This window comes from Crotalus tigris, unplaced genomic scaffold (assembly GCF_016545835.1).
Source record: "Crotalus tigris isolate CLP2741 ecotype Arizona unplaced genomic scaffold, ASM1654583v1 scf7180000024439.5362192, whole genome shotgun sequence".
NCBI lineage: Eukaryota > Metazoa > Chordata > Lepidosauria > Squamata > Viperidae > Crotalus > Crotalus tigris.
The window spans coordinates 4444767-4468161 of NW_024100609.1; the positions used below are offsets into that span (position 1 = coordinate 4444767).

Consider the following 23395-nt stretch of genomic DNA (forward strand, 5'->3'; position numbering starts at 1 on the left):
GAAGCCTTCACTGCCCAGCCAGATGCTTGATGAGACCTGCGCAAAGAAAATTCTGATTTTCTTTCCTCTGGTCTCAAGGCTTCCTCCATATCGCCTGGTGGAGGGGGAAAAGATAGGAGTTAAGGATGTATCTACCGCCGGGACCTCTAGCAGATCTGTCAGTGATGGAGCAACTTTGAAAAGTTTTTTATCAGCGACCCCTGGGGCAGGGGGAGCACTGAGGCTAGCCCATTGTTTCTTTATGGTATTAAGGAAGAAGGGAGGGCACGGAATGTGTTTTTGGGTCACGGTTGGTTCGGAAAATAGAGGGTCTGGAGCTTGACTGGTGGAAGGGGTGGGTTGTGGTTCTTGGTCAGGTGCAATCTTGGCAGCTGTGGTGGCCTCAGATAGAAGGGATCTGAATAACGTGGGATCAAACAATCCCACAAAGGGAGAGGCTTCCTGGTGCGTTTCCTCGTCGTCTGACAAAGGTGGGTCCCGTGTTTCCTCAGCATCCAAATATGACTCTCTGTCTTGAGATGAATGATCAGAGGCAATGGAGTAGGCATATTCCGGGGGCTCGGAGTGGAAATGAGTGGAGGATGAAGGCTTGGGTCTCTGCAATGAAGCAATGCTCTGTGCTAACACCTGAGTGAGCATTGATTGGAGCTGTTCTGGCCATACCGCTTGAGGAACATCGGGACGGAGACCAGCAGCAGTGGGTATGAACGTAGCTGAAGGCCCTGGTTGAGTACTGGGCGAAGGGGCTACCCAATTGCTGTTTGGATCTGGAACCATAGGAATTATGGACCTCTGCCCGGTCTCTATGTCTGGGGACATTGGTCTGTGGCCTTGAATTGACATTGCTAGTTGAGGCCCGAAGAGGGAGCTGTCTGATGTAGCCATGGAAGGAAGGGGAATCTCCCTTGGAGTCTCCTTTTGGGCCTTCAGAAATTGTCTCTCTAGGGCCAGGTGTCTCCTTGTGGCCTCCTTTTCGGACGTTTTGGATGGGGCCTTGCTAGATAACACTTTGGCCTTAGCTTTCAGCTTCCCTGCCACCTCCAATTTGGAGGATTTCTGCCTCTTTTTACTTGGAGGGCTGGTAATAGACAAGGCAATCTGGAGTTGTTTGTCTTCAGCCATTTTGTTGGGAGATCCTTCAGTACAGGACTGAGAATGGACCTCAATGGGAATAGGAGCTGATGCCTGGACTGTTCACTGTTGAAAACTGGTAAAACCAGTGTAAGCTCCTGATAATTCTACTATGAATCACAGTGTATTATGAGACGCAAAATGTCCATTGGAATAGGAATATATTGGGCTGGATCACCCTGATGCAATTAAAGGCCTGAGATGCAAGGCAAGGATTGCAATTGGAGGAAGGATTTGAACTTCCAAATCGCCGAAAAAATTGCCAGAGGCAATGTTAAACCAATGTGGCCGGATATTTATGGGCCTGAGTGTTCTGGAAAGTAAAATTGAAGCTAAATAAAAATGGCGCCAAAAAAACCTGCTATTCAAAATGGCGACTGTCAATGTCTGAGGTGATAACAAGGCTTCCTTAAGGGACTCTAAATAGCCAATTTGCAGTTTGGTAAGCCCCCTATCAAAAGTCAGGCATTTATCCTGAATATCTCTCTCCCTCTCCGCTGTAAAAGCAGGCCAGAAGAAAAAACCTTTTGGATGGCTTCTATCAATGAAAGTGGCCATTTGCGGCTCCCAAAATAGCGGCTGCTATCCACGTGGCGGCCAGGGAATCCGAAAATCTTCGGGCCGAAGCCCAGCTGATAATCAGGCAATTTAGGGGCTCCGCGGAGGTCCGCCAATCAACTGAGTTGATTGGCAGAGCCGCGGCTCGGCTGCGCTGTCCTAAACTGCTGTTTGAGCTTGGGTAGCTCAGAAAGGCAGGGGGAGAGAAGAAAGAGGCAGATCTAAAATCGTAAGGGAAAGGAAAGAAATAGACTGGAGAAAACTAAAGCTTCTCAAGGAAAAGGAAACATAATTCACAGATAATATAACCTGTTGCCACTCAGAGGGAACCAATGCGTCCTGCTGGGTTATCAGACTAAGTCAGAACTGGGTCAGCAAAGACCAGTGGGAGGCATGGCAAACTCTCAGACTTAGTCTATTGGGTAGAAAGGACAATAGAAAACCCATCTGTGGATTATCCATCCTCATGCTGCAGAAGAGGCATTTTCCTAACCATAATCATGTACATCTTTTTCACACGTTTACACGACACTTAGTCCCATGTTATAAAACAGGTGTGTTCAACTCATAGTAGGGAAAGGGCCATGCTGTCCTATTTGCTGTCCTATTAAAAATAATCAAAGACCACAAAGGATTCAACAACAGTGTGGCAACAGTGATGGAATTACCAGGTTTGGTAAGATCTGGAAGCACTGGAAATGCTTGGCAGAGTGTCTTTTGAGGAGAAGCAGCTATGAAAACCTAGGCAGTGGTAGCAGATCCTTTCTAGCAGCAGTGATCTTTGGTAACAATGGATTGTTGAGTTTTCAAAAAAATGCTAGTGAACCACATAATGCTGTTTGGTGGACTACATGCAACCTGCAAACTGTATGTTGTATAGACACGTTATAGTGTATTTAAAATTATTGCCAAAACTTAGAAACCAATGCTTTTAGAATTATGGCTTCTTCTGTACTACAGTTCTGAACTCCTGATGAATGAATTGGGAGGGGCGGGGTGTCAAGAGAGTATATACCACAACAGGCCATCAATACTGAAAATAACTAATCCAGGAAATGACATATTCTCGGTCTAGGCCTCATAGATAGAAAATACTTCACGTAGAAAATATGTTATTAAAGTGATTTCACTGTTGACTTCCCCTTATCCCTTTTTGCAGTAGTTTGAAGTCTGCCAAAACTAAAAATAGCTTTATCTAACAAAACACATCTACAGGGTCAGCACAATTATATGCACAAGAATGTCCTTAGACCTCTCAGCCAAGGTGTCTTTTTTTTTTTTTTTTTTTTTTGTCCCCACAATATCTGAACTAGACTGTTCTGTTTATTTATGCTGCTGGAATCCCTTGTATTTGGGAGAGAAACCTTACGAGGTTTAGCCACAGTGTGAAAATATTTGCTGAGATTTAACAGCCCCAAGGGAGGGCCAACTCTAAATATTAAGTGTTTTCAGAAAAATCCTCAGTTCATTAGAAAATTTCACTAGGAACAAAAACCTGCACCCACCCTTCTTTCCAGCTTAATGTAAATTTTTGAGATGGCTAAACTAATAATAAATTTAACTGAAAGTTTATGTGGAAAGACTATCAAGCATTTCAACTTCAGATTACAAAATAAGAGTTAAGCTACTTGCCATCTTAGTATATTTACAGCCATCTATAATTTTGAATGTAGCCTAATTAACCTTATGTTATACTGAGATAGGCAGACATATATATCAACCCAAGCACATACTCTAGCATGTAGCACATCTGTTTCAACTTGTAATATATAAAAAGTATTAAATAAAGGCATGAATTTGCTGGGAGCTGCAGCCCAAAACTGGAGACTATTTCACATTAGAAGATGTTAGTTTACAATGGTTAGTACCAATCATCAGGGCTTTTTTTCTCATAGAACGCCCAGAATGGAGTTCCGGCACCTTTTTTGAATGGAACCTTATAGGGTAGGCAAGGTGGGTTGTATGACGTGTGTGAGTTCTGGCACCTTTTTTTTTTTTTTAGAAAAAAAGCACTGCCAATCATTAATATTTAAATGTATGTTCAATATATACTTATTTAGTCACCCGTCCCTGTGACTCTGGGTCATGCACCATAATTAAAAATATTAAAAACTCTAAAACATTCAAGCATAAATAAAACAGAAAAAGAAGAAACATAGAAAACCCAAATAGCAAGAGAACAACCATCAGATAACCACTTTGCCAGCTCTCCACAGGATTCCCAGAGTTGATGGAAAAACACATTTTAAGGACTTTCCAGAAGGCAAACAGGAATGAGGCCATCCTTATCTCAGAAATGAATAAATTAGAAAATATTCAAATCATATTGCAAGAATGTAATCCATAGTTGGCTGGCAAAACTTCCACCTGTTACAGAAATTAGATAAAAGTAAAATTTTAACATACTTCTATTTTTGTAGGCAACTGGAATAATTCAACCTATAGTATGTTCAACCATGAGTTCCATAAATCTCTTTACCAACAACCATGGTAGGTTGGGCTGATGGAAATTGTTTAGAACTATACTGGTTCTCAAATTGCTAATCAGGACATTGTTATCTTCAAGGCAGTAAGAAGTCAATCATTCTCCATTTATAATTTTCTTTCAGAAACTAATTGCAAAGGCTAGAAAACATTTTAAGTAATGTATCCATTTTTTGCTTCTGAGATCTTGCTATCATTAAATTAAAAATCTGAGATTTCAGAAGCATGCAGGCTTTCAAAGCAAAAGTGACACAGAAAAGCAAATGTATTTATATTTAGGCATTATGTGCATGGATTTGTTTTGGTCAATTTCATTATCCCATGTACACTGAAATTAGGCTTCTGATAAAAGCATCGAATAATGTTTTGTGTGTGTTGAGAAGTACTGGATAACAAACCTATTAAATCTATAAAAAATACCAATGATAATTGTAATGTAACTGTATATGTAAGTAGAAATAACTCTTGAGATTTTATTTCTTTTCATTTCTCACATCCCACAGTCCATCTGCTGTCTTTCTTCTTTTCACAGTCAAGAAACGTATGACATATTTTCTGTCTATGCTGCAGAAGTCACAAAGACTTAATTAGCTAATGTAATTTGCTCCAAGAAGCAAGTAACTATTTACAGATTCTCTAACTGTTTTTGATACTTGAAACAGTTTATTGTAAAATAAAAAGAGAAATAATTCCAAAAGAATTGCCCTAATTATCTGAAGTTTGAGATCTTGCCCTTACAAAATAGACTGAGAAGAACTGCACATTTATGGAGAATTATATTTTTGTTTTGAAAGGTGAAATATTTTTCTTCCATTTGCTACATTTCTCAAGAAGCCACATCTTACTCAGTAAGAATGGCCTTGCAGATCTGTATTCACTCTTCTTCAGTAAAATATGGGAGGTAACGTCTGCCTAAAAAATAGTTACATTCATCAAAGGTAGAACATGCTATAATTGTCTGATTACTGGGCCAAACTTCAGAATTCTCTCCTTAGGAATATAAACAAAATCTACAACAGATTTCTTAAAAAGTCTTATTTGTTAGTTCTAACTGTCATTGCACTGAAAGTTGTAAAACGTGCAGTCCATGGCATCTCTTGTTCTTTTTTCCAAGCTTCTATTCCAAATAGCATATTTTTGGGAAAATTCTAAATACATTAAGAAGTATGCAAGCAAGAGCAATCCTCAATGTGTCCTATACAAACATACTATCTTGCTCTTTTCCAAAACAGAATTGCAAAAGATGCCAACAATAATGTGCTGATATATCTCTGGATTCCTCTAATGGAAAATCAAGATGTCAACAACTGAAGTTATAGACATGTATGGGGTGCAAATCTGACGCCAGTTAGCATGAATCTGTAAGAAACCAGACTGAGTCTTCTATGGTTCTGACAGGAGAGTCAGTAGGAATCAAGATTATAAGGCAAATAGCATATCCTGGCAGTCAATGAACCCAAATTCCAAAAGATCTCTCTCTCTCTCTCTCTCTCTCTCTCTCTCTCTCTCCCTCTCCCTCTCTCTCTTCCCCCCCTCTCTCTCCTCCCTGCCCCCCTCTCTCTGTCAGTCATGGAGCTTCTCCCTTTCAAAAGAAAGGGGGAAAATCTTTACATCTGTTTCACTCTGCCACAAAGCCTGGAACTAAAAAAAAAAAATTGAAGAAAAGTGAGAGAAAGCAAAGCGGGCAAGACCCTCTTCTCCCCTGACCCTAGCAAGGATAAACAACTAACTAAGAGATAAGTGTGACAAAGGAGTTATGTAGGACATCAGACAGAAGAGTATGTGCTGGTTAGAACTGGTGGCTATGGTGAGAAAGTGCAGATGGATGGGGCATAAAGGAAGAAGCAGCCACGAGCAACAATGAAAAACTCTTCCTCTCCAATGTGAAAAGGCCTTGCACAAGCACAATTCTATTTACAGCTGCAACTTATCAAACAGAGGCTGCTCGCACATGCCTCCAAAATACCTTTCTTGACCTTTGGCTGCGCAGGACAAGTCTGGCCAAGGATAGGTCCTCCCTGCCCAACCTAGGGGAATATTTTCAGTGATGCCTCCAAAATTCAGCAAGAAATGTGATGGTTTTAGAAGCAATACCCAAGTGGCCTTGGGAAGTTTGCACGTGACTTATAGTCCATCTCTGCTCCCTGATATAAAAAACAATGTTTTCTGAGAAATTAACCCATGTTCCTCCTTTCTCTGGAAACACGATTAGTTGTACTTAAGTTTTAATTCTGCCATCAAGGTTTTTAAAATCAATTGAAGCATATTCCCATTTCCATAATAGCAGGAGGACATCAGGAAAGAATTTTAGCTCACTGATTTGTACCCAGTGTTTATTTTAGCTCAGAAGAAATGCTGTTTCATATTTGTGAACTTTCATTACTCTAATTTTTAAACATAAAAGTTTAGATAGAGATAATGTTACACAGTATACACTTTGGTTATATCAAACATTTGAAAAGGAAGAATATATTTGATTGTTTTGTTCATATATTAACAAGACTGCATATATTTTGTTCCTAATTTCTCAGATCTAGCTAGAAATGAGCCATCTAAAGTAAGCAGAATACATTTTTCGGTGCTTAAGCTTCAGTATAAAAATATGGATAACATGCAGTAGATGGAGAACATGTTACATATATAGACACACACAAACGATTAGTAGACACACACAAACGATTAGCTCACTTGCAAACTTTATATACAAACACACCAATATAAATATGCCAATGTGTAACCTTTCTTTCTTATATTTCATTATGCTTCACTAGATTATGCTTCCAGTGGCCAAAGCTATGCTATATTATGAATAGCCTCTCCCTTTGCTTGAGTCAATTCTAATTACAATGCTGGTGACAAAAGAAATGACAGATACTATTTGAAACAAACCAGGATCCTGGATTATTTTAAATCGTTCCAAAAATCACTGTTTTCTCATTTCATAGAAATTCACAAATACCCTTAATAATCAGAGTTATAAAGATTCAAGTGCTTATCAAAGGAACAGGTAGTGTCACAATCTGACCCAGAGGCCACAGATGGCCAAAAGATTTGGGATTCCCCACCCTTGATCCAGATTCTACCACACTCTGCATTACTCCTGCTAAGCAAGACATTTGTTAAGTGAATTTTGACCCATTTTATGATTTTTCTTGCCACAGTTATTAAGTGAATCATTGCAGTTAAGTTAGTGACACGGTTGTTAAGTGAATCTGGCTTTCCCACTGATTTTATTAGAAGGTCGCAAAAGGTGATTGCGTGGCCCCAGGGCACTGCAACCGTCATAAATATGAGTCAGTTGCCAAGCGTCTGAATTTTGATCACGTGACATGGGCATGCTGCAACGGTTATAAGTGTGAAAAAATGGTCATCAGTCACTTTTTTCAGTGCTGTTGTAACTGTTTTTTTTTTAAAAAAATTATTTTAGACCAACAAAACAAAACACAACAAAACATTACACACATACACACATAATATATTCCTTTTTTGTTGACAGCAATTTGTAACAATACTCTTCTATTCTTTACATTTCCCCCCTCATTCTTCTTTGAAATATTTGTCCTTATTGCCCCATTGTTTCTTATTTACGTTTTCCTTCTTTCATATTCTACTACTTACTAGGAATCCAACATTATTCATTGTAGTAACTCTCGGATTTTTTATAAGACTCGACCGGAATTCCATCTACGCCTGGTGATCATACAAATATTCTCATAGTTCAAATCCACTAGCTTCTTATATACCTTATTTTTTTAAAAAAGATTCACATTAATTATTATTTAGTGCATATACTGTTTTTACTCTAATACTATTTCCAACATTAAAATTCACCCCTTTTCATCCAAGTATATTGATTTTATTTTATTTTTTCTTTGACATATATAATAATTCCTCCTTTCTTGTTTTATGCTAATATTGTGTATAATGTTTCTAAATTTTACTTTCTCTAGTAATTTTCTATAATCCTATTTTATATAAACTTCCTAAAGATACATCACATCTCCATCCAATTTCCTTAAATTGTTAAACATTTAAACTCTTTTTCTTGATATATTTAATCCATTAATGTTTACACAAAAGAGCTTAATTACGTCTCCCATTTTTAACTTGATCTATTTTTTTGTTTTTATTTTGTTTTATGCTTCTTGTCTCTCTATAAGTCTTCCTTTTGCTTCTCTTTCTAACCTTTCTCTTTCTTGTAACTTTTGTATTTCTTGCTCTCGATAAACTTCCTCTAATAGATCTTCATCATAACTTTTACTCTCTGGCTCTTCCCTACTTTCTTGTTCTTCTCCTTGTGAAAAGTAACTCTCATAAAAGTCCTGTGCTTTCTCAAGTGTATCTATCTTGTATTTTTTTTTCCTGCCAAGTTAAAAGTATGCCTTCAGGTATTAATCAACGAAACATGACTTTATATTTAATTAATCGAGTTGTTAAAAATTGGTATTCTCGTCTCTGATTTCGTATACTACGTGGTATTTGTTTTAATACAATTATTTCTTTACCCTTATACATGACTGGTTCGTCTCTTGTTTTTTTATATATTTCATCCCTTATTGATCTTCTAGTAAACCTTATATGGACCTCTCTTGCCAATCTATGCCTTCATGCATAATTTGTGTATACTCTATATGTTTCATCTATGTCTCTTTTTACTTCCAGTTTTTCTTTGCCTAAAATCTCAGCCAACATCTCTGCCATCTTTTCTCCCAAATCTTCCTCCTTTTCCTCTACAATATTTTGAAATCTTAGAAAGAACAAAGCTTTGTTCATTTCCAGAAAAACAATAGATTCAGTCAGCTCAGATTTTTGTATCATCCCTTCTATTTTACTATCAACAATGCTGTTGTAACTTTGAACTATCACTAAATAAAGTGTTGTAAGTTGAGGATTATCTGTATTTACTATCGCTTTACGATTTGAACTGGCGGTAGCAGTACTTAGAAAATAAAATAAAATTCCCCTTGCTAATAATTCTTATACACCTGTTTCCTACAATCTTTCCCTGTCCTATAACTTTTGAAGAAAGTGATGAATTGAGAAATAATTGTTTAGAATTGTAAATCAGAACCTTACAGCAGTTCACTTAAAACCTGTGGCAATATCACCTTTACATACATTCAACCATCCTGGACTGGAAAGATGGTTTTAGCAACTGGCAGTCAGGAAGAAATACGTCCATCCTTGCAGATTTAAAGCTGAGTTTACTACTATATATAAAATTGGCATACTCATCATTTGCTAAAAATATAAGCACGAGTATTGTACAACATATCTTAGTGATTTAAAAAGTCACATCTTATTTTGGCAACGTATACTTAATCCAAAGTACATTTGTAATCAGCTACTTTAGATCATATAACCCTAGTAGAAATCCTTCTCCTGGATCCTTAAATAGGATTTCTAGAAATAAGTAATTAAACTGACTCATAACCTGAACCCTTCTTTGAAAGCAGATATTTATATCAATCACAGCCTCATGATGCAAGAATTTGATTTTCATCATCCAAAGCCCAGAACATTTTGTTTCAAAAACATTTGCTTCACCTATCTCCAGTCATCAAAATATGTAAGATAACTGTAATATCAATTGACCAGCATAGGGGTTGCTTTGCTGAATTTGCAACTTCTTTTAACTCATATGGGTTATTTGTGAGTTTGTGTACTGAAAACGTTTTACTGTCTAGCTAGCCAAATCTTTTAAGAGGAGACTTGGGAGTTTCATGCCTTCGGAAGAAGCTCATTTGCCCCCAGTCTTCTGTATGACTGCAAAGAACACACTACTTTATGTGGTTATAATCCAGCACTTTGCTTATGCTCTCAGCTTTTCCAAAGCACCCTTTGGAGCCTGAATTTGAAACCATGCACAGTCCTAGTAAGTGATCCAGTTTTCTTTCCTCTGAGGAAAGAATAGACTATTGCCCAGAGAGAGATGGAAACTAATGGCTGCCTAAGATGCATGCCTATCTATCTATCTATCTATCTATCTATCTATCTATCTATCTATCTATCTATCTATCTATCCATCCATCCATCCACCCACCCACCCACCCACCCACCCACCAATTTATATATAAACATCCTAACAAAATCTGCAGCTCCCCTTGTACCTTCAGAACAGAATTATTCACTAACACAAAAAGGAATAAATTATTTTGATTTTATAAATATTCCTACTACAAAGGGATGATACATTTTATGATTAGCATTTTTGTGTGTTACTTATGATTGCATTACTGCTTTTATAGTTTTTTTTTAAAAACAGGATTTTTATTAACTAAGAAAAATAATTATTAAAAAGCTGAACAAGGATCTATATTTATTTACATAAATCAATAAATTGAAGTCATCATTCACTAATTTTGATAAACTCATACTAGATGATTTGAGTTACTGAGTAGGCTGAAAAGGGAAAGTTGCCTTTTGAGTTGTGCTTGATTCCTGGTGACTTCATGAATATGCCCATGTTTTCTGCTATTCAGTTCAGTCTACAATTGTGGGATTTCCTGCTGGCCTCCTATCCACGTTCTAAGCAGGCACAATTCTGTTGCTTAGTCCTGTTAAAGGCCCATTACCTCAGCACTGTAAAACTTGATCTACTAGCATAGGAAACTTCAAGAACAGTAGGGAAAAGACTTAGCAAAGCATATCTCCCCCAAAAAGATACCCAATCTGTTTTTAAAAGGGGGAAATGCAACGCCCAAACTTCTAAAATAACAGGGTTCACACAACTAATGTTGCAGTATTTCTTCACACATTTCCAATTGCTTGGATTCTAAGATGAGAATTTCCATCCAATTTTCTTGTGCTCTCCTCTTCACTATAGCTTCCTACTATTCCACAAAAATTAACCCACTCAATAGTTATTGGATATTGGAAGTGGCAGTAGAAGAGGTTTTTGCAAGTGGCAGAAACACAGCAAACTGCAAAACTTAAGAAAAGTCCTGCTAGATCAAAGTCACTGCAGAGGACTCTATTTTCCAGTGACCAAGAATATGTCTCTAGGAAGCCCACCAACAGCATATGATGCCTTCTTCTCCTGTTCAGAGGCAATCTGTGACTGATCTGCAGTTGGTCTGCAGTCACAAAGATGACTTTGTGTAAACAGAAATGCTGTCTACCTCATTATAAGAAAATTCTGAGGTATAAACCTCTGTTTGCTTAGGGATAACTTAAAGAGCAAGACACAGAAGGAATTCTCATACAGCATTCTTCAATATTTTTTAAAAAATGTTTAAATGTCTTTAGATTTGCATTTCAAGTTCAACGTATGCAGGATTTCATTATGAGGGCATGGCACTGAATATATGCATTTTTCTTTAAAAATGTAGTCAGTTTGTTTAAAGTGGATTTTTGTGTGTGTGTTTAGAAGAGGTCACTTAAACTTCCATGCAACTAATCTCTGAAAGCATTTCTCAACTGAAGATCTTCTTTGGGAAAAGGCTACGTGGCAGCTATTGTTTTCATTTGTTCATGTTTTATTTGCACAACAAATACTGTAATATTACTTTTATCTGTTCACACACCTCACCCGTCTGTACATACTGTATCTCATACTCAAGACAGGATATAAAATATTATAAGAAAACAAAAATAAAGTATAACCATAAAGAAAAAGATTGCATAAAATATCTTCTATATAATGGAACAGATCTAAGTAATTTATTACCTCCTTGTATCGTGACAAAAGAAATAGCATGATTATTGATAATTAAATGTGGATTCCTACTTTAAAGGTTCTGGAAAGTAACAAAAATTCAAACAGTTTGATGGTGATATCAAAAGAGCTTTAAGACTTTACTTAGTAAGGCATTTGTTCATCTCTAACACATTCTCCAAATTTCTCAAGCAATTAGAACAACAATCCAAAAGAAGAACTTGTTCTGAAGTCTGTATACACTATTCTTGGGATAAAATGAAGCTTTTATCAGTAATCTGATCCCTAATAGAACATTTTAAAAATATCTTGAATCAATTTCCTTCTGTCTAAAGTTTTAAATACCTAAAGACTTTCAGGAATGGAATCTGCCTTAAACAAAGAGCTAAATACCACTAAATAACCCATGTTTTTCAAACTCATAAAATCGTAGACATTCCTATGCCCACCCCAACACCCCTTCCCCCATTCTATATAGTGGGAAACATGGTTGAAGTTCTTAGTCTTCATTAATAGATGTAATGGAAAATATTTTTTGCATTAGATACCAAAGTTAACTCATAGTCACAATTCCAGAAAGGAAGTTTGTCATTCCAATACTTTTAACAAAAGTGGATCATTTTTTAGAGCAAACAATTCCTTTCTTCAAAAACAGAAATATTTGTGGCTGGAAAGATCAACTATTTATATCACAGCAAGTCTCCAAAAACCTATACCTAATTCTAATAACTTTTCTCAAAATTAAGCCTCGTTGTTTTCACTTATCTCAAGGATGTAGCTGATGAAATTGTGATTACAGTACATTTCTTGATTACACACACAGATGTGCATGCACACTGAAAGCTAGATAGTGCCTTCCAGTCAATGTTGACTTCGGGAGACTTGCTTAGACTACTGGCAGTCCCTGAAGTTTTCTTGGCAACATTTTCTGAAGCGGTTTGCCTTTGCTTCCTAGGGCTGAGAGAGAAGACAGGCCCAAGCTCACCCAGATGGCTTCTCATCTAAGGTAGGATTTAGAAGTCACAGTTTCCCAGTTTCTAATCCACTGCCTAAAGTACTACACTACCTTTTTTGGCACACAATCACAGGATTTAGCAATCTTTTTGTAGCCATAAGCTGCATCTTTTAAAGAGCTCCAAGAGGAAGGATATTTGAAAAAAGTCACCCCAAAGGCTGCAGCCACTTTTTTTGTGCTGAGATGGACAAGATTAAAAAGAAGAATGTGACAACTCGCCATAGCCATCTTGTCATGGTCAGTTCATTGTGATCAACTCACCACGGCCAACTTGCCTCAGGACAACTCGTCATGGCCAACTCACCACAGGACAATTCAACAATTCAATTTAATTATTTAGGATGCATGATTTTGTTTTTTGTCATTCACATTTCATTTTGTTCGTTCTTTGGCATCCTTTAATGATTCTATTCCACCATTTCTTCGATATTAGAGTGTAACTCTTGTCCCACAGCAACTTTTCCTGAAACAAGTTGGCCAAGGCAAGTTGTCCTGCAGCGAGTTGGCTGTGACAACTTATCCAAGACTCAGATAAAAAGATGCACTGAGGTTGTTTTATTAAGGTGACCAACTTTTTACAATGAAAAGGAGGACACAAATAAATTAAAGAAAAAAATATCGTAAATAAAACAAACATTTTATTCATTGCAACAATAATACAGAATACACTATAATATGATAAATGCATAATAAAAAACATTTGTAACAATAACATTTTATATTGTAATTATACTTACATGCACGCCCCCCCCCCGCAACCGCCCTGCCAGCACTGCTGCCCCGCCGTGTAGAGCAGGCCCTGCAGCTCCCAAAGGACCAGCTGTGCTGGCTCCGGCCCCAGGGGGCAGCCTGCCGTCAACACATCCTGCCTGCAGCCGCCCCGCCAGCACCACCGCCCACCCTGCGCAGCCCCATGTAGAGCAGGCCCCGCGGCTCTCACAGCACGGGGGCAGTCGGCCACTGCTGCCCCTCCCACCCCCACCCACAGCAGCCCCACTGCCCCTGCCTCTTGCACCCGCAGCCATTATTGCCCTAGCAGGGCTGAAGATCAAGAGAAAGTTACCGTGGCATCGCCGCTCCAGTCTCCTCCAAGTATCTTCGGGACTAACTAGGAAATGGTGTAGTTGGGTAGCAGGGAGGGGTGCAAAGTTCCTGCCAATTCGCCTTCGCTGCAGACAACTTACATGTGCAAAGTTTGCTGGCCGGGTGTTTTGGCGGGCTCAGCAGCAATTCCTATTGGCTTTCGAAAGCCAATAGGGGGAGTAGCACAGCTCATGCAAAAGTTGAAAAAAAAAACCATCAAAAAAAGGTGCCAGAATGCCGTTCTGAGTGTTCTATGAGAAAAAAAAGCCCTGCAGATTAGTCTTCAAATATCGAAAAGGAGGACATGTAGGAGGACACTTTTCGAGGGAGGACAGAACTCACAAAAGGAGGACTGTCCTCCCTAAAGGAGGACAGTTGGTCACCTTAGTTTTATTATTTTGACAAACAGTGCCATCTTGACCTCACAGTTTGTGGCCCAATTTTAGTAGTACAATATCTTTGGAAATGCTGGGCCCAAAAGGAGGGGCCAAGAATAATAATGTGCAAACTGAGAGCTGACTGGGCCACCATGGGCGTGTAGTCATGCTGAAATCTGCCTGCAAGGGTTTCAGAACCTGCTGCAACTTTAATACTAAGACTGGACAGGTTACTGCGATAGTTCATGAAATATACATGGTGGGAGCAGGGCACCGCATGAGATTGGATGAAAGTTCCTGGGCATGGCGAGGCGCACGTTTACGATGTCATACGGTGGCCTGTAGCACAGCCATCACAGCCTAGCCTCCGAGGCCGCCCCCAGACGCCGAAGGGACACACAGTTGAGTCAGGAAGCATCCTGGAGTCAGGAAGCAGCGCAGAGACCGGGTGAGCCTGTTCCCTGAGTCCCTGTACAGATCGGCCTTGCCGGGCATGACACCACAAACAAGCAAAGCTCCATCTACAGGATGCAGGTAGCCTGTGAAACAAGGCCCCAACCGGTCTGTGGAAAAACCTCTCTCTACGGAACTGGTCCCTGCTGCCCAAAAGGTTGGGGACCTCTGACCTAGCTCCCCAGCAGCAATGTTACATGAGCTCTTGGACCTCTACTTCGGGGGGGGGGGTGGAGTTGAGTTTCATTAGGGACCAGCTCCAAATTTTCTTTCTACATTATACTAATCTCAAATATCTAAGTCAATCCAGGTGGTATAGAGAGCATGGAAGGTACTAAAAAGATTACCTTTGAGACTTAAATGCCTACAGGCCCTATTAGAAGCCTCTGTCTCAGTTCTTGTCAATTATTACTCAGAAGAGTATTCATTCTCTGTTGGCTGTGAATTCTAAGTACTGAAGCAACAACACACATAAAAGGCACAGGGTTGGGGAAAGCTTGCATTTTGCATGCTCCCATGTTATGCAGAAAAGTTGACTGAGGCACACAAATTTTAAAAATAAAAGATTTGGTTTTATTCATTAGAACAGTTATCTGTACAATCTATAATACAAAAATCAGGAGTTTATTAGAACAGTTAGATGCCCTGGATTTTTAAAGTTAGCTCTAATATTATTTTACTCCATTAGTGTTTGGTGCTTTGAGATCAGGTTAAGTGGAATCCCTAATGGGTGAACTATAGAAATTTTCAGCACTGTTACTTAGCATGTTTTAATGCACTGTGTTATTTTGCATTAATTATTATGATTTTTTTTTGTCTTTTGTCACCATCACATAATTTGAGCTGGACAGCCGTATAAACATATAAATAAAGAAAATAAATCTCCCAAGCTGAAATAAAATCCCTTATGTCTTTTAAAATTAAATGATACCATTCACAGATTTGTTGTTCAATCGCTAAGTTGTGTCCAACTCTTTGCGACCCCACGGACCACAGCATGCCAGGCCCCCTCTGTCCTCCACTGTCTCCTGGAACTTGCCCAAAATATTCACTGCTTCAATGACACTATCTAACCATCTCATCTTCTCTGATGCTGGGAAAGATAGACTTATTTTCCAATGAGCCCTGTCTTCTCAGTAGGTGGCCAAAGTCTTTGAGCTTTAGCTTCAGTATCTGTCCTTTCAAAGAACAGTCAGGGTTGATTTCTTTTAGGATTGACTGATTTGATATCCTTGCAGTCCAAGGGACTCTTGAGAGTCTTCTCTAACACCACAGTTCGAAAGCATTAATTCTTTAGCACTCAGCCTTCCTTATAGTCAAACTCTCATAGCCTCTTGACTTCCTACTTTAGCATTCCAGTCTCCTATACATTGTAGTCAGTTTGCAGATAAGTCTATTGCAACATACTATAGCATTTATTTGCCATTCTCAAATTGAAAGGGGGTAACATAAAATGTGTCTTGCTTTTCAAACGGTTTGCCTTTCTGTGGTATCCACTCAGCAAAGCTGCACCAGACTCTGGATTTTTTTTTTGTTATTATTATCAATAACAAAGTACTTTTCCAATTCTACAGCCTAAGTCAGGGCTTTTTAACCAGTGGTATACGTACACTGATGGTATGTCGGCACCTGGCAGGTGGTACGCTTATGATGGGTTGAAAAGCACTGTAAAAAAACCATGTAAAAATGTAAAAGTGTAGCATGGGGATGAACTGAAGCGGCGGCAGTGTAGCACAAGTCTGTGGGAGAGTCAGCTGGAGCCATGGATCTGTGCCGGGCTCCAGCTGACTGGCGCTTCCGGAAGCTGCATGTAGCCTGGGGAAAGGAGTCAGTTGCAGCTACACTGAAGACAAAAGGAGGAGGATGGGATAGATATGCCCGCGGGGTGTGTACATTTGGCCCAGGGCCGCCCTGAAGACAGCGAGGGGCCGGTTCCTGCCGCCTAGGGGCTGGCCCACTCTAGCCTACAACCAAAGAAAAACCCGAATCTAGCAGGCCAGAAGGTAGCCCAGCCACCACGTCCCTCCGTTTCCTTCTCCTCTGTCCCAGGGCACAGACGCAGTTAATGCTCCTCGCCATAGCTGGGGTGGGGCTTGCAAGTACCTCCATCCGCTTCGTCTTGAAAAGCGGCGCTTACCCGGCACTCCCACCTGCTGCCATGCCAGCAGCCCAACTAAAGGCCAAGCATTCCAGCCTCGCCCTGTCAAGGAAGGAGGCTATGTCCGATTTGCAACTTGTCAGGGACGCTCAAAGGCTGTCCAACTTTACTCTGGAATTTCAGGGTTGAAAAGCTGAGGGACAGCATTGCGTTTGCAAGTCAGGCGGCACCTGCTGGAAAGCCTCCTGCTTCCCCCTCCCCCCAGCTAACTTCTTCGGCGCCTTCCTGATCCCAACAGGCCTGCCAGCATGGGTCAGCTGTGTCCAGTGAGTGGCGTCGAGCAGGCCATGCCCACCTGCTAGGTGACTGGTGGTACATATCCTAAAAGTGGTACAATCTCTGAAAAGTTGAAAAGCCCTGGCCTAAGTATTGTATCTTAATTTTACCCTTCTAGTCTGCTTATCCCAACTAAGAGCCGAGGTGGCGCAGCAGTTAGAGTGCAGTACTGCAGGCCACTTTAGCTGACTGTGTTCAGCAGGTCAGCGGTTCAAATCTCACCGGCTCAAGGTTGACTCAGCCTTCCATCCTTCCAGGGTAGGTAAAATGAGGACCCAGATTGTTGGGGGCAATGTAAAATAATAATAATAATAATAATAACAACAACAACAATAATGGTGATGATGATAATATTGTATGTTCTGTCTTTAGGCCTGTTGGCCCTGCAGTCGCTTAATTTTTAGCTTTAAAAAAAATTTTTTTTAATTATTATTATTATTATTATTTTTAAAATTTATGTATCTATTTTTATTATTATTATATTTTGTCCTATTATTATATGTGTGTATCGGGGGTGGAGCGCTGGTTGTGTGCTCCTATTCCGCCTCTATCAGTGATTCCAGATATGATGTAGAGCTTCCTTAAGCTCGGTTTGCCTTTCTCTGGCAAGAGATGGCAGCCACAGCTCGTTTCTCCCTGAAAAAGGGCTTTGCGGATCCCAGGAAGGTTCTCTAGCCTCCGTTTCTTGGTTGGGGCTTACTCCCTTCCTGTGCTTCGTTTCCCTCTGAAAATAAGCTCCGCAGCCTCCCAGAAGCTGCTTGTGCCCGGGGATTTAAATTTGGAGCGCTGGTGACGTTTTAAGGGAATCCCAGTCAGGGATTGCCTTTATTGTCTGAAAACGGCAACTAAAATGGCGCCCGCGGTTGCCCTGGGCTGCTAGGGAATCTCCGATGATCCGAATTCAAGTTTGAATCCGGACCTGGAGATTGTTATTTTTTCCCCCAATTTGAGGAAAAAATCCCTTGGAAGGTTGGGGAGAAAAGCTCAGCAAGTGGTCTCTGCTGATGCCTTTCCCCCCCCCCTTTTCCACCTCCAGAGCCCTGGGGCTGACTGGGATCCGTGGGGAGTTTCCCCCCCCCCACGCCCCCTTTTTCAATTTTAATATAGGATCAGGGATGATCCCAAGGAAAACTTAGTGGTTGGGGAAAAGGTTCAGCAAGTAGTCTCTGCTGATGCCTTCTTCTCCCCCTTTTCACCCCCCAGAGCCCTGGGGCTGGCTGATATCTGTGGGGAAATTTCCCTCCCCACCAATCCCCTTTTTAATTTTAGGTTTGAGATCAGGACTGATCCCCAGAAAATTTTGTGGTTAAATTCCTATAGGTGGCAATTTTTTTTTTTTGGGAGGGGAAGCCAATTATCAAGGGATAATCAATCAATGGATTTCTTGTCTAACCTGATAAGCTGAGAGCCACGTCAAAACGAGTCTTCTTCGAGCAGAAACCAAGTTAAGAATGGACTCCACAGGAAGTGGGGGCGTGTCAAGCTTTGGCTACTTGGTCTCAAGAGCAGGCAGACAGAGAAAACCCATCCGTGGATTATCCATCTCCTGTACTGGAGAATATATATATACATTGCTTTCTGGTGTACACCGCTTAGAGAGTGCTTGCACTTAAAGCGGTATATAAGTCTCATAAATAAATAAATAAATAAATAAATAAATAAATAAATAAATAAATAAATGCTAATAAGTTTCATTCTGAGAGTACCAATATTATCACAATTTCATAATCTTTTATTGCCCTAAAATGTTTTATTTTAAAATACTTAATTTTAAAATACTTAAAATGTTTTAAGTATTTTGATACTACTTGCTAATTAATTGCATATTTTAAAAAGCCCCAAACGGATACCAACTTTGTTTGAACTGCTATAAATCTCCAGTAATCAACTACCAATATTTGGTTTACTTAAGTTCTGGGAGAGCTGTTTTCAAGAGGAAAGCAAACTACAAGTAGTTTATTTTTGTGTTTTCCTGCCCAAAGACTCAGGAACAAGCAGAAGGGAGAAAACTAAAAAAAGTCACATCCTGAAGCAGAATGAACAAATAAGGCTTTCTGGTTCTCTCAGACTTTCTCACATCACAACTGGAAGTAGTCCAGCGGTTTACATATAAATTTACAGTCAATATTCCTCTAATCCAACCCTAAATGAAATAAGCATAATATATCATGGTAAGGAATCAATGCCCTGTATTTAACTTAAAAGGCTATTAATTATTTACTTAAAGTTCAAAGACTATGCCACAGAAGATGCTTTCCACACATTAAAAAAATATTTGGTAGTGCAAAGTCAAACACACAAATCAATCACAGCTAAGACAGCTACGATTTCTGCAATCACAATACTGTTTTTTAAAACACCCAACCATGGAAATCGTTGCTAGATATGTTCACAATCAGCTACCTCATTACACTGAACACAAAATGTGCAACTTGATAGCCAAGGCCCACTTGTGTGTATAGGAAAGCTGAAACCTCAATTAACTAATCCCGACAGAATGACTAATCATTCAAATAACAAATTGAAATAATAGGTTTGGTGGTTCAATCAAGAACCAGTACAATCAAAATGGCCAAGCTAAAATAGAGAACATTTCCAAGGGAAAATCAACTTTCATTGAAAAGAGACTGCAATAGTCATGGCAGATTGGGCTGGCCATGGTCGGGGTGGGCGTGGCCATCTTGATGTTGCTTATGGGGAGGGACACCTGTGGGAGCCGGGCAGGGTTGGGGGAGATTCAGGGAGTCTCTGGCGGGTGAGATGGTGGGCTCCCCAATGGCGGCTCCAGGCTGGCTGGTCTTAGGCCAGTGATGGTGAACTTTTAGAGACCACGTGTGCTGGGGCCATGGCGCATGCCCATAGAGAGGGCTCCGCATGCCACCTCTGGCACGCGTGCCATAGGTTCGCCACCACTGCCATAGAAGGATCAAATGTCAGCCATCTATAACTCTGTAAGTCATTCTCCGAAAAATTAATTTATTTTTGCTTTAAAATAATCTTTCAATGATTGATTCCAACAGTACTTCCACAAAAACTGCTTTTAAAAATAAATGCCAAATTATTTTTTTTAATTGCTACTAATGGCACATTCCTAAGAAAGCAAATTAAAATAGGCTCTTTCACCAGTCATGATTTTTTTAAAGAGCAGGGTTGCCATGTAAATAATTATGAATAAACTTTTGTTTCCATATGACTCAGTTAAGTAGAGTATTTATTTATTTTATGTTTTATTTTATTGAAGAAGACAGGTCAATTAGGAAAGGTCATTATCAAATCATAGTCTTGGATCAGCAATATAATTATATTCTGGTGCGATGCAAAGTAATTGAATTCCAACTTTCATCTGATTATATCATCATTATGTTCAAGTGGTAAAACGTTTCCTAATTCTATCACTAAAGATGAGGGAGATAGGGGAAAAAAACTCCTAAAAATACAAAGGCAGGCAAGGCCGGCAGACAGGAAGGAAGAAAGGAAAGAAGGATTTTGCTACCCTTATTCCAAATATGGTACTTTAGACTTTGTTACCTTTAGAGATATTTCACTTCCAGAACAGCTGCATCTGTAAGGTTTGTTTTTAACCTAAGTGCCCTTAGAGAACACAAAATAAATTGTGTTTAATATTTGAATAGAACTGAGTAACTAAAACACTTAGGGAAAGAGCGCTTTTCATTTTGCTACCGTGATGTAGACAGGCAGAAAAATAAAACTTTAAAAAGGCATCTTTATTCTTGCATTGTATGGCAAATTATCTGCTTACCAGTGGCAAAAGTCTTTATGTAACTGAATAAACTGTCCTTTCCAAAGTTGAAAAACGCAGCCACATCTGTGGCTGCCTTAATTCTAGGCCAAGGGTATCAAACTGCCTGCCTGCGGGCCGGATGCATCATAGCGAAACTGTGCCCACTCCATTGCCAGCAATGCCAAAAAAGTCGCAATGCATCGTGACATGTCACATGATGTTGCGCGTTTGACACCCCTGTTCTAGGCTATATTTGGGACAGAGGCTTTCCTTGGGATTCAACATAAGTTTTCTACATACAACTAATTGTACATCATGCAGGCTTCATACGACAACTTTGTTTTCAGCAGAAATTCATAAAGAATATCCATGCAGCCCCCCCCCCCAGCCTAGCCTCACTCTGGTAGTAATTCCCAGCTCTTTAATTCTGGCAGTGTGTCTTGCTGGAAAGAATGGCAAAAGCATTGTGAGGCTTAAGCCAACAACTGTTTCACTCGTCACTGCTGCTTGTCCATGCTGCCATGTGGTCGCTATGGAATGTGAATAGCACTCTGCTTAATCAGCTGATACAAAGCAAGGTCACTCAGATATCTGGTAGCAAAGGGAATCTGACACGAACCACCTGGAGAAGAGAGAGAAAAATCCAGTGCTGGACTAATTCATTCTTTTTCCTTGAAAATAAAATAAAATATGATAGCATTTTGGAAACACCTCTGAAGTTGACCTTCAAAATCTTGGGTAGCTTTGGACAAGCGAATGGGGACAAGATACAGCATTCAGCCCTTTCTATTCCTGTCCTCCATATATTCACTAATTTGGAAGTTTGAAAAAAATCGTGTCCTTGCATTGAAATTCAAACATAGATCTCTGAAAATCTGAATCACATGGACCATTATATTCCCACTAATGTAAACATTATAACTTACTTTCGGACTTCAGGCTAAATGTATTACAATCAAGTAGATAGAGGATGAGGGCAGCTCTTCCCTATCTCGATCCCTTCACACATGAAGCTAAACATCTTGAGAAGGATATTCACCATGCGAACACTGGGTTTCTCTTTTCCTCATAGTAAGGACAGGTAGCAAAAAAAGAGTGTTTTATTTAGGAATGCAAGTCAAAATAAGCAAGAAAAAGGTAAAAGAACACCTAACCACTTTAGATGAATTCAAATCACCAGACCAGTTGGATCATACAACAATATTCTGAAGGAACTAGCAGACATGATCTCAGAACCACTGATCCAAATCTTTTGAAGATCTTGGAACACTGGGGAACTACCAGATAACTGGAAAAGGGCTGATGTAGTTGCCATCTTCAAAAAAGGGGGAAAGAATGGATCCAGGAAACTAAAACCTATCAGCCTGACATTAATATCTAGGAAGATTCTGGAAAAAAATCAAGCAACAAATCAGCGAACACCTAGATGCAAATATTGTCATAACCGGAAACCAACACAGGCTTGTCAAAAACAGGTCAGACAAATTTTATTACATTATTTGACAAAGTGACAAAATTACTGGACCAGAAAATGCTGTGGATATAATTTACTTGGATTTCAGTATGGCCTTTAATAAGGTAGACCATAACCTTATACTTGATAAGATAGAAAACTGTGGGTTAGACAGCATCACTACCAGATGGATTCGTGTTTGACCAACTGCACTCAACTTGTAGTCCTTAACAGAACTGCATCTACATGGAGAGAAATATGCAGTGGAGTACCTCAAGTTCTGTCTTAGGGCCAGTATTCTTCAATATCTTCATCAATGATTTAGACAAGGGGATAAACTCATCAAATTTGCAGACAACATCAAGCTGGCAGGAATAGCTAACACTACAGAACAGGGGTGTCAAACTCAATTTCATTGAGGGCCGCATCAGCATTGCGGTTGCCCTTGGGGGGCCAGGTGGGTGTGGCCAGGGTGGGTGTGTCCTATTGGGTGTGCATGGATGGAGTGGGTGTGGCCTATTGGGTGGGCGTGGCCTGTGGGGGTCTGGGCAGGAGTGGGACAGATCTGAGGGTCTCTGGCAGAAGGGGGTGGGACCAGGGCAAGTGCCAAGGCGTGGTCCACTGGAGAAGCCTCACCGTTCCTCTCAGGCCATGCGGGAGGCTAGATGGTGGTGCGGGCTGCCCAGAGCCCTGGGCAGCAGAGGTCAAATGCCCAGCCTGGCCTTCGAGCACCCGCAGCACCAAGCCCAGCCCCACTTCCCCAAGGGGGCGCCCAGCTGCACTTACCTCCTCCTCAAGGCTGCTACTACTGTGCTTGCTCTCCTTAGCCAGGTTACTCATGATGAGCACGAGGGCAAAGTCAGAGGGAGGCCCATTCCCTCTCCATGAGAGGAGACCTGGCTTTGTATCCAAAGCTTCCTTAGCAATAGGATGGGAGACCCCCAGGATAGGCAGGAGGAGGGAGTAAGGGGATGGTAAAAGGGCAGCAGGGCAGGACTAAGGCAGGAC

At 40.1% G+C, this 23395-nt stretch overlaps 1 protein-coding gene across 4 annotated transcripts in view; it reads right to left on the reverse strand.

Annotated features, from left to right (window-relative positions):
* Window positions 1–23395, reverse strand: part of ROCK2 (Rho associated coiled-coil containing protein kinase 2) — a 107499-nt gene that overhangs the window by 69205 nt on the left and 14899 nt on the right. The window lies entirely within an intron of this gene.